Genomic DNA, 10,342 nt, shown 5'->3' with positions numbered 1-10,342 from the left:
GTAATGGATCCATGGGGCGTTGTCATCTAGGTGCTTCTCTCTTTGACCTTCAGAATCCTTTGGGATTCTCTACCTTTTCTTTATGTGTCTGATCAAACTCATCCTTGGGGATCACGAGGAAGGAATGCACAAGTTTTATCACAGTACACTCATCTTCCCAGCCTCAGGGCAGGCTTGAGTTGACTCTTCTATCCCCACAAATCCACACTGCTAATACAGGGTTAACTGTGGTGTCAATGTTAAAGAAGGTCATTGTCCTGTTGCACCAACTATAGGTAAAATCATCTACCCTGCGGGCATCATGGTCAGCCCTATGGAAAGAGAAAAGCTTCTGGCCACCCTGGAAATAGATCAATGCACACAAGCACGTATTCCTACGCAGTGTCAGACTGGTGTACCTTAAGCCTTGGAAACATTTTTTCGGGGGGCACCCTTCATGTAAAAAAAAAAAGATTACCAAACTGGTTGTGTACTGTCACTGTAGCTCCATGTATGGCTGTGTTCTGCGGCTGCCTCTCCATGTATGGCTGTGTTCTGCGGCTGTAGCTCCATGTATGGCTATGTACTATGGATGTAGCTCCATGTATGGCTGTGTACTGCGGCTGTAGCTCCATGTATGGCTGTGTACTGCGGCTGTAGCTCCATGTATGGCTGTATACTGCGGCTGTATCTCCATGTATGGCTGTGTACTGCAGCCGTAGCTTCATGTATGGCTTGGTACTGCGGCTGTAGCTCCATATATGGCTGTGTTCTGCGACTGTAGCTTCATGTATGTCTGTGGACTGCGACTGTAGCTCCATGTATGGCTGTGTACTGCGGCTGTAGCTCCATGTATGGATGTGTACTGCGGCTGTAGCTCCATGTATGGCTGTGTACTGTGGCTGTAGCTCCATATATGGCTAAGTACTGCGGCTGTATCTCCTTGTATGGCTGTGTACTGCGACTGTAGCTTCATGTATGGCTGTGTACTGCCACTGTAGCTCCATGTATGGCTGTGTACTGTGGCTGTAGCTCTATGTATGGCTGTGTACTGCAGGTGTAGCTATATGTATGGCTGTGTACTGCGGCTATATCTCCATGTATGGCTGTGTACTGTGGCTGTAGCTCCATATATGGCTAAGTACTGCGGCTGTATCTCCTTGTATGGCTGTGTACTGCGCCTGTAGCTTCATCTATGGCTGTGTACTGCCACTGTAGCTCCATCTATGGCTGTGTACTGTGGCTGTAGCTCCATGTATGGCTATGTACTGCAGGTGTAGCTATATGTATGGCTGTGTACTGCGGCTATATCTCCATGTATGGCTGTGTACTGGGGCTGTAGCTCCATGTATGGCTGTGTACTGTGGCTGTAGCTCCATATATGGCTAAGTACTGCGGCTGTATCTCCTTGTATGGCTGTGTACTTCGACTGTAGCTTCATGTATGGCTCTGTACTGCCACTGTAGCTCCATGTATGGCTGTGTACTGCGACTGCAGCTCCATGTATGGCTCTGTACTGTGGCTGTAGCTCCATGTATGGCTGTGTACTATGGACGTAGCTCCATTTATGGCTGTGTGCTGCAGTTGTAGCTCCATGTATGGCTGTGTACTGCAGCTGTAGCTTCATGTATGGCTGTGTACTGTGGCAGTAGCTCCATATATGGCTAAGTACTGCGGCTGTATCTCCTTGTATGGCTGTGTACTGCGACTGTAGCTTCATGTATGGCTCTGTACTGCCACTGTAGCTCCATGTATGGCTGTGTACTGCGACTGCAGCTCCATGTATGGCTCTGTACTGTGGCTGTAGCTCCATGTATGGCTGTGTACTATGGACGTAGCTCCATTTATGGCTGTGTGCTGCAGTTGTAGCTCCATGTATGGCTGTGTACTGCAGCTGTAGCTTCATGTATGGCTATGTACTGCGGCTTTAGCTCCATGTATGGCTGTGTACTATGGATGTAGCTCCTTGTATGGCTGTGTACTGTGGCTGTAGCTTCATGGCTGTGTACTGCGGCTGTATCTCCATGTATTTCTGTGTACTGCGGCTGTATCTCCATGTATGTCTGTGTACTGCGGCTGTAGCTCCATATATGGCTGTGTTCTGCGACTGTAGCTTCATGTATGTCTGTGGACTGCGACTGTAGCTCCATGTATGGCTGTGTACTGCGGCTGTAGCTCCATGTATGGATGTGTACTGCGGCTGTAGCTCCATGTATGGCTGTGTACTGTGGCTGTAGCTCCATATATGGCTAAGTACTGCGGCTGTATCTCCTTGTATGGCTGTGTACTGCGACTGTAGCTTCATGTATGGCTGTGTACTGCCACTGTAGCTCCATCTATGGCTGTGTACTGTGGCTGTAGCTCCATGTTTGGCTTTGTACTGCAGGTGTAGCTATATGTATGGCTGTGTACTGCGGCTATATCTCCATGTATGGCTGTGTACTGTGGCTGTAGCTCCATGTATGGCTGTGTACTGTGGCTGTAGCTCCATATATGGCTAGGTACTGCGGCTGTATCTCCTTGTATGGCTGTGTACTGCGACTGTAGCTTCATGTATGGCTCTGTACTGTGGCTGTAGCTCCATGTATGGCTGTGTACTATGGACGTAGCTCCATTTATGGCTGTGTACTGCAGCTGTTGCTCCATTTATGGCTGTGTACTGCGGCTGTATCTCGATGTATGGCTGTGTACTGCGTCTGTAGCTCCATGTATGGTTGTGTTCTGCGACTGTAGCTCCATGTATGGCTGTGTACTGCAACTGTAGCTCCATGTATGGCTGTGTACTGCGGCTCCAGCTCCATGTATGGCTGTGTACTGCGGCTGTAGCTCCATGTATGGATGTGTACTGCGGCTCCAGCCTCATGTATGGCTGTGTACTGCGGCTGTATCTCCTTGTATGCCTGTGTATTGCGACTGTAGCTCCATATATGGCTAAGAACTGCAGCTGTATCTCCTTGTATGGCTGTGTACTGTGGCTGTATCTCTATGTATGGCTGTGTACTGAAGGTGTAGCTATATGTATGGCTGTGTACTGCGGCTATATCTCCATGTTTGGCTGTGTACTGTAGCTGTAGCTCCATGTATGGCTGTGTACTATGGATGTAGCTCCACGTATGGCTGTGAACTGCGGCTGTAGCTCCATGTATGGCTGTGTACTGCAGCTGTAGCTCCATGTATGGCTTTGTACTGCGGCTGTATCTCCATGTATGGCTGTGTACTTCAGCTGTAGCTACATGTATGGCTGTGTACTGTGGCTGTAGCTTCATGTATGGCTGTGTACTGCGACTGCAGCTCCAAGTATGGATGTGTACTGTGGCTGTAGCTCCATGTATGGCTGTGTACTGCGGCTGTAGCTCCATGTATGGCTGTGTACTGCAGCTGTAGCTCCATGTATGGCTGTGTACTGCGGCTGTATCTCGATGTATGGCTGTGTACTGTGTCTGTAGCTCCATGTATAGTTGTGTTCTGCGACTAGAGCTTCATGTATGGCTGCGTACTGCGGCTGTAGCTCCATGTGTGGCTGTGTACTGCGACTGTAGCTCCATGTGTGGCTGTGTACTGCGGCCGTAGCTCCATGTATGGCTGTGTACTGCGGCTGTAGCTCCAGGTGTGGCTGTGTTCTGTGGCTGTAGCTCCATGTATGGCTGTGTATTATGGATGTATCTCCATGTAAGGCTGTGTAATGTGGCTGTAGCTCCATGTATGGCTGTGTACTGCGGCTGTAGCTCCATGTGTGGCTGTGTACTGCGACTGTAGCTCCATGTGTGGCTGTATACTGCGGCTGTAGCTCCATGTATGGCTGTGTACTGCGGCTGTAGCTCCAGGTCTGGCTGTGTTCTGTGGCTGTAGCTCCATGTATGGCTGTGTACTATGGATGTAGCTCCATGTAAGGCTGTGTAATGTGGCTGTAGCTCCATGTATGGCTGTGTACTGCGGCTGTAGCTCCATGTATGGCTCTGTACTGTGGCTGTAGCTTCATGTATGGCTATATTCTGTGACTGTAGCTTCATGTATGGTTGTGTACTGCGACTATAGCTCCATGTAGTGCTGTGTACTGCGGCTGTAGCTCCATGTATGGCTATGTACTGCGGCTGTAGCTCCATGTATGGCTGTGTACTGCGGCTGTAGCTCCATGTATGGCTGTGTACTATGGATGTAGCTCCATGTTTAGCTGTGTACTGTGGCTGTAGCTCCATGTATGGCTGTGTACTGCGGCTGTAGCTCCATGTATGGCTGTATTCTGTGACTGTAGCTTTATGTATGGTTGTGTACTGCGACTATAGCTCCTTGTATGGCTGTGTATTGCAGCTGTGTCTCCATGTATGGCTGTGTACTGCGGCTGTAGCTCCATGTATGGCTGTGTATTGCTGCAGTAGCTCCATGCATGGCTGTGTACTGTGGCTGTAGCTCCATGTATGGCCGTGTACTGCGGCTGTAGCTCCATGTGTGGCTGTGTACTGCAGGTGTTGCTCTATGTATGGGTGTGTACTGTGGCTGTATCTCCATGTATGGCTGTGTACTGCGGCTGTAGCTCCATGTATGGCTGTGTACTATGGATGTAGCTCCATGTATGGCTGTGTACCGTGGCTGTAGCTCCATGTGTGGCTGTGTACTGTGGCTGTAGCTTCATGTATGGCTGTGTACTGTGGCTGTAGCTCCATGTATGTCTGTGTACTATGGATGTAGCTCCATGTATGGCTGTATACTGCAGGTGTATCTCTATGTATGGCTTTGTACTTTGGCTGTATCTCCATGTATGGCTGTGTACTTCAGCTGTAGCTACATGTATGGCTGTGTACTGAAGCTGTAGCTTCATGTATGGCTGTGTACTGTTACTGTAGCTCCATGTATGGCAGTGTACTGCGACTGTAGCTCCATGTATGGCTCTGTACTGTGGCTGTAGCTCCATCTATGGCTGTGTACTATGGACGTAGCTCCATTTATGGCTGTGTACTGCAGCTGTAGCTCCATATATGGCTGTGTACCGCGGCTGTAGCTCCATGTATGGCTGTGTACTGCAGCTGTAGCTCCATGTATGGCTGTGTACTGGGGCTGTAGCTCCATGTATGGCTCTGTACTGCGGCTGTATCTCCATGTATGGCTGTATTCTGTGACTGTAGCTTCATGTATGGTTGTGTACTGCGACTATAACTCCATGTATGGCTGTGTACTGCGGCTGTAGCTCCATGTATGGCTGTGTACTGCGGCTGTAGCTCCATGTATGGCTGTGTACTGCGGCTGTAGCTCCATGTTTGGCTGTGTACTATGGATGTAGCTCCATGTACGGCTGTGTACTGTGGCTGTAGCTCCATGTATGGCTGTGTACTGCCACTGTAGCTCCATGTATGGCTGTGTACTGCGGCTGTAGCTCCATGTATGACTGTGTAATGTGGCTGTAGCTTCATGTATGGCTGTGTACTGTGGCTGTAGCTTCATGTTTGGCTGTGTACTGTGGCTGTAGCTCCATGTATGGCTGTGTACTACGGATGTAGCTCCATGAATGGCTGTGTACTGCAGGTGTATCTTTATGTATGGCTTTGTACTTTGGCTGTATCTCCATGTATGGCTGTGTAATTCAGTTGTAGCTACATGTATGGCTGTGTACTGTGACTGTAGCTCCATGTAAGGCAGTGTACTGCGACTGTAGCTCCATGTATGGCTGTGTACTGTGGCTGTAGCTCCATGTATGGCTGTGTACTATGGACGCAGCTCTATTTATGGCTGTGTACTGCAGCTGTAGCTCCATATATGGCTGTGTACTGCGGTTGTAGCTCCATGTTTGGCTGTGTACTGCAGCTGTAGCTCCATATATGGCTAAGTACTGCGGCTGTATCTCCTTGTATGCCTGTGTATTGCGACTGTAGCTTCATGTATGGCTGTGTACTGCCACTGTAGCTCCATGTATGGCTGTGTACTCTGGCTGAAGCTCCTTGTATGGCTGTGTACTGCAGGTGTAGCTATATGTATGGCTGTGTACTGCGGCTATATCTCCATGTATGGCTGTGTACTGTGGCTGTAGCTCCATGTATGGCACCGTACTGCGGCTGTAGCTTCATGTATGGCACCGTACTGCGGCTGTAGCTCCATGTATGGCTGTATTCTGTGACTGTAGCTTCATGTATGGCTGTGTACTGCGGCTGAAGCTCCATGTATGGCTGTGTGCTGCGGCTGTAGCTCCATGTATGGCTGTGTACTGCGGCTGTAGCTTCATGTATGGCTGTGTACTGTGGCTGTAGCTCCATGTATGGCTGTGTATTGCGACTGTAGCTCCATGTATGGCTGTGTACTGCGGCTGTAGCTCCATGTATGGCAGTGCACTGCAGCTGTAGCTCCATATATGGCTAAGTACTGCGGCTGTATCTCCTTGTATGCCTGTGTATTGCGACTGTAGCTTCATGTATGGCTGTGTACTGCCACTGTAGCTCCATGTATGGCTGTGTACTGTGGCTGTAGCTCCATGTATGGCTGTGTACTGCAGGTGTAGCTATATGTATGGCTGTGTACTGAGGCTATATCTCCATGTATGGCTGTGTACTGTGGCTGTGCCTCCATGTATGGCTGTGTACTGCGACTGTAGCTCCATGTATGGCTGTGTACTGCGGCTGTAGCTCCATGTATGGCACTGTACTGGGGCTGTAGCTCCATGTATGGCTGTATTCTGTGACTGTAGCTTCATGTATGGCTGTGTACTGCGGCTGAAGCTCCATGTATGGCTGTGTACTGCGGCTGTAGCTCCATGTATGGCTGTGTACTGCGGCTGTAGCTTCATGTATGGCTGTGTACTGTGGCTGTAGCTCCATGTATGGCTGTGTACTGCGACTGTAGCTCCATGTATGGCTGTGTACTGCGGCTGTAGCTCCATGTATGGCTGTATACTGCGGCTGTATCTCCATGTATGGCTGTGTACTTCAGCTGTAGCTACATGTATGGCTGTGTACTGCAGCTGCAGCTTCATGTGTAGCTGTGTACTGTCACTGTAGCTCCATGTATGGCAGTGTACTGCGACTGTAGCTCCATGTATGGCTGTGTACTGTGGCTGTAGCTCAATGTATGGCTGTGTACTATGGACGTAGCTCCATTTATGGCTGTGTACTGCAGCTGTAGCTCCATATATGGCTGTGTACTGCGGCTGTAGCTTCATGTATGGCTGTGTACTGCAGATGTAGCTCCATATATGGCTAAGTACTGCGGCTGTATCTCCATGTATGGCTGTGTACTGCGTCTGTAGCTCCATGTATGGTTGTGTTCTGCGACTAGAGCTTCATGTATGGCTGTGTACTGTGACTGTAACTCCATGTGTGGCTGTGTACTGCGGCTGTAGCTCCATGTGTGGCTGTGTACTGCGGCTGTAGCTCCATGTATGGCTGTATACTGCGGCTGTAGCTCCATGTATGGCTGTGTACTGCGGCTGTAGCTCCATGTATGGCTGTGTTCTGTGGCTGTAACTCCATGTATGGCTGTGTACTATGGATGTATCAACATGTATGGCTGTGTACTGCAGCTGTAGCTCCATGTATGGCTGTGTACTGCGGCTGTATCTCCATATATGGCTGTGTACTGCGGCTATAGCTCCATGTATGGCTGTGTACTATGGATGTAGCTCCATGTATGGCTGTGTACTGTGGCTTTAGCTCCATGTATGGCTGTGTACTGCGGCTGTAGCTCCATGTATGGCTCTGTACTGCAGCTGTAGCTCCATGTATGGCTGTATTCTGTGACTGTAGCTTCATGTATGGTTGTGTACTGCGACTATAGCTCCATGTATGGCTGTGTACTGCGGCAGTAGCTCCATGTATGGCTGTGTACTGCGGCTGTAGCTCCATGTATGGCTGTGTACTGCGGCTATAGCTCCATGTATGGCTTTGTAATGCGGCTGTAGCTCCATGTACGGCTGTGTACTATGGATGTAGCTCCATGTATGGCTGTGTACTGTGGCTGTAGCTCCATGTATGGCTGTGTACTGCGGCTGTAGCTCCATGTATGGCTCTGTACTGCGGCTGTAGCTCCATGTATGGCTGTATTCTGTGACTGTAGCTTCATGTATGGTTGTGTACTGCGACTATAGCTCCATGTATGGCTGTGTACTGCGGCTGTAGCTCCATGTATGGCTGTGTACTATGGCTGTAGCTTTATGTATGGCTGTGTACTTTGGCTGTAGCTCTATGTATGGCTGTGTGCTGCAAATGTTGCTCCATGTATGGCTGTGTACTGCAGCTGTAGTTCCATGTATGACTGTGTAATGTGGCTGTAGCTTCATGTATGGCTGTGAACTGCGACTATATCTCCATGTATGGCTGTGTACTGCGGCTGTAGCTCCATGTATGGCTGTGTACTATGGCTGTAGCTTTATGAATGGCTGTGTACTTTGGCTGTAGCTACATATAAGGCTGTGTACTGCGACTGTAGCCCCATGTATGGCTGTGTACTCTGGCTGTAGCTCCATGTATGACTGTGTAATGTGGCTGTAGCTTCATGTATGCCTGTGAACTGTGGCTGTAGCTCCATGTATGTCTGTGTACTATGGATGTAGCTACATGTATGGCTGTGTACTGCAGGTGTATCTCTATGTATGGCTTTGTACTTTGGCTGTATCTCCATGTATGGCTGTGTACTTCAGCTGTAGCTACATGTATGGCTGTGTACTGTCACTGTAGCTCCTTGTATGGCTGTGTACTGTGGCTGTAGCTCCATGTATGGCTGTGTACTATGGAAGTAGCTCCATTTATGGCTGTGTACTGCAGCTGTAGCTCCATATATGGCTGTGTACTGCGGCTGTAGCTCCATATATGGCTAAGTACTGCGGCTGTATCTCCTTGTATGCCTGTGTATTGCGACTGTAGCTTCATGTATGGCTGTGTACTGCCACTGTAGCTCCATGTATGGCTGTGTACTGTGGCTGTAGCTCCATGTACGGCTGTGTACTGCAGGTGTAGCTATATGTATGGCTGTGTACTGCGGCTATATCTCCATGTATGGCTGTGTACTGTGGCTGTAGCTCCATGTATGGCTGTGTACTACGTCTGTAGCTCCATGTATGGTTGTGTTCTGCGACTAGAGCTTCATGTATGGCTGTGTACTGCGGCTATAGCTCCATGTGTGGCTGTGTTCTGTGGCTGTAGCTCCATGTATGGCTGTGTACTACGTCTGTAGCTCCATGTATGGTTGTGTTCTGCGACTAGAGCTTCATGTATGGCTGTGTACTGCGGCTATAGCTCCATGTGTGGCTGTGTTCTGTGGCTGTAGCTCCATGTATGGCTGTGTACTATGGATGTAGCTCCATGTATGGCTGTGTACTGCGTATGTAGCTGCGTATGTAGCTCCATGTATGGCTGTATTCTGTGACTGTAGCTTCATGTATGGTTGTGTACTGCGACTATAGCTCCATGTATGGCTGTGTACTGCGGCTTTAGCTCCATTTATGGCTGTGTACTGCGGTTGTAGCTCAATGTATGGCTGTGTACTGTGGCTGTAGCTCCATGTTTGGCTGTGTACTGTGGCTGCAGCTCCATGTATGGCTGTGTGCTGTGGCTGTAGCTCCATGTATGGCTGTGTACTGTGGCTGTATCTCAATGTATGGCTGTGTACTGCGTCTGTAGCTCCATGTATGGTTGTGTTCTGCGACTAGAGCTTTATGTGTGGCTGTGTACTGTGACTGTAACTCCATGTGTGGCTGTGTACTGTGGCTGTAGCTCCATGTGTGGCTGTGTACTGCGGCTGTAGCTCCATGTATGGCTGTGTACTATGGATGTAGCTCCATGTATGGCTGTGTACTGCAGCTGTAGCTCCATGTTTGGCTGTGTACTGCGGCTGTATCTCCATATATGGTTGTGTACTGCGGCTGTAGCTCCATGTATGGCTGTGTACTGCGGATGTAGCTCTATGTATGGCTGTATACTGTGGCTGTAGCTCCATGTATGGCTGTGTACTGTGGCTGTAGCTCCATGTATGGCTGTATACTGTGGCTGTAGCTCCATGTATGGCTGTGTACTGTGGCTGTAGCTCCATGTATGACTCTGTACTGCGGCTATAGCTCCACGTATGGCTGTGTATTATGGATGTAGCTCCATGTATGGCTGTGTATTGTGGCTGTAGCTCCATGTATGGCTGTATTCTTTGACTGTAGCTTCATGTATGGTTGTGTACTGCGACTATAGCTCCATGTATGGCTGTGTACTGCGTCTGTAGCTCCATGTGTGGCTGTGTACTGCGGCTATAGCTTCATGTGTGGCTGTGTTCTGTGGCTGTAGCTCCATGCATGGCTGTGTACTATGGATGTAGCTCCATGAATGGCTGTGTACTGCTGCTGTAGCTCCATGTATGGCTGTGTACTGCGGCTGTATCTCCATATATGGCTGTGTGCTGC

The sequence above is a fragment of the Engystomops pustulosus genome, chromosome 11 (assembly GCF_040894005.1).
Source record: "Engystomops pustulosus chromosome 11, aEngPut4.maternal, whole genome shotgun sequence".
Lineage (NCBI taxonomy): Eukaryota > Metazoa > Chordata > Amphibia > Anura > Leptodactylidae > Engystomops > Engystomops pustulosus.
This window is presented reverse-complemented; position numbering follows the sequence as displayed.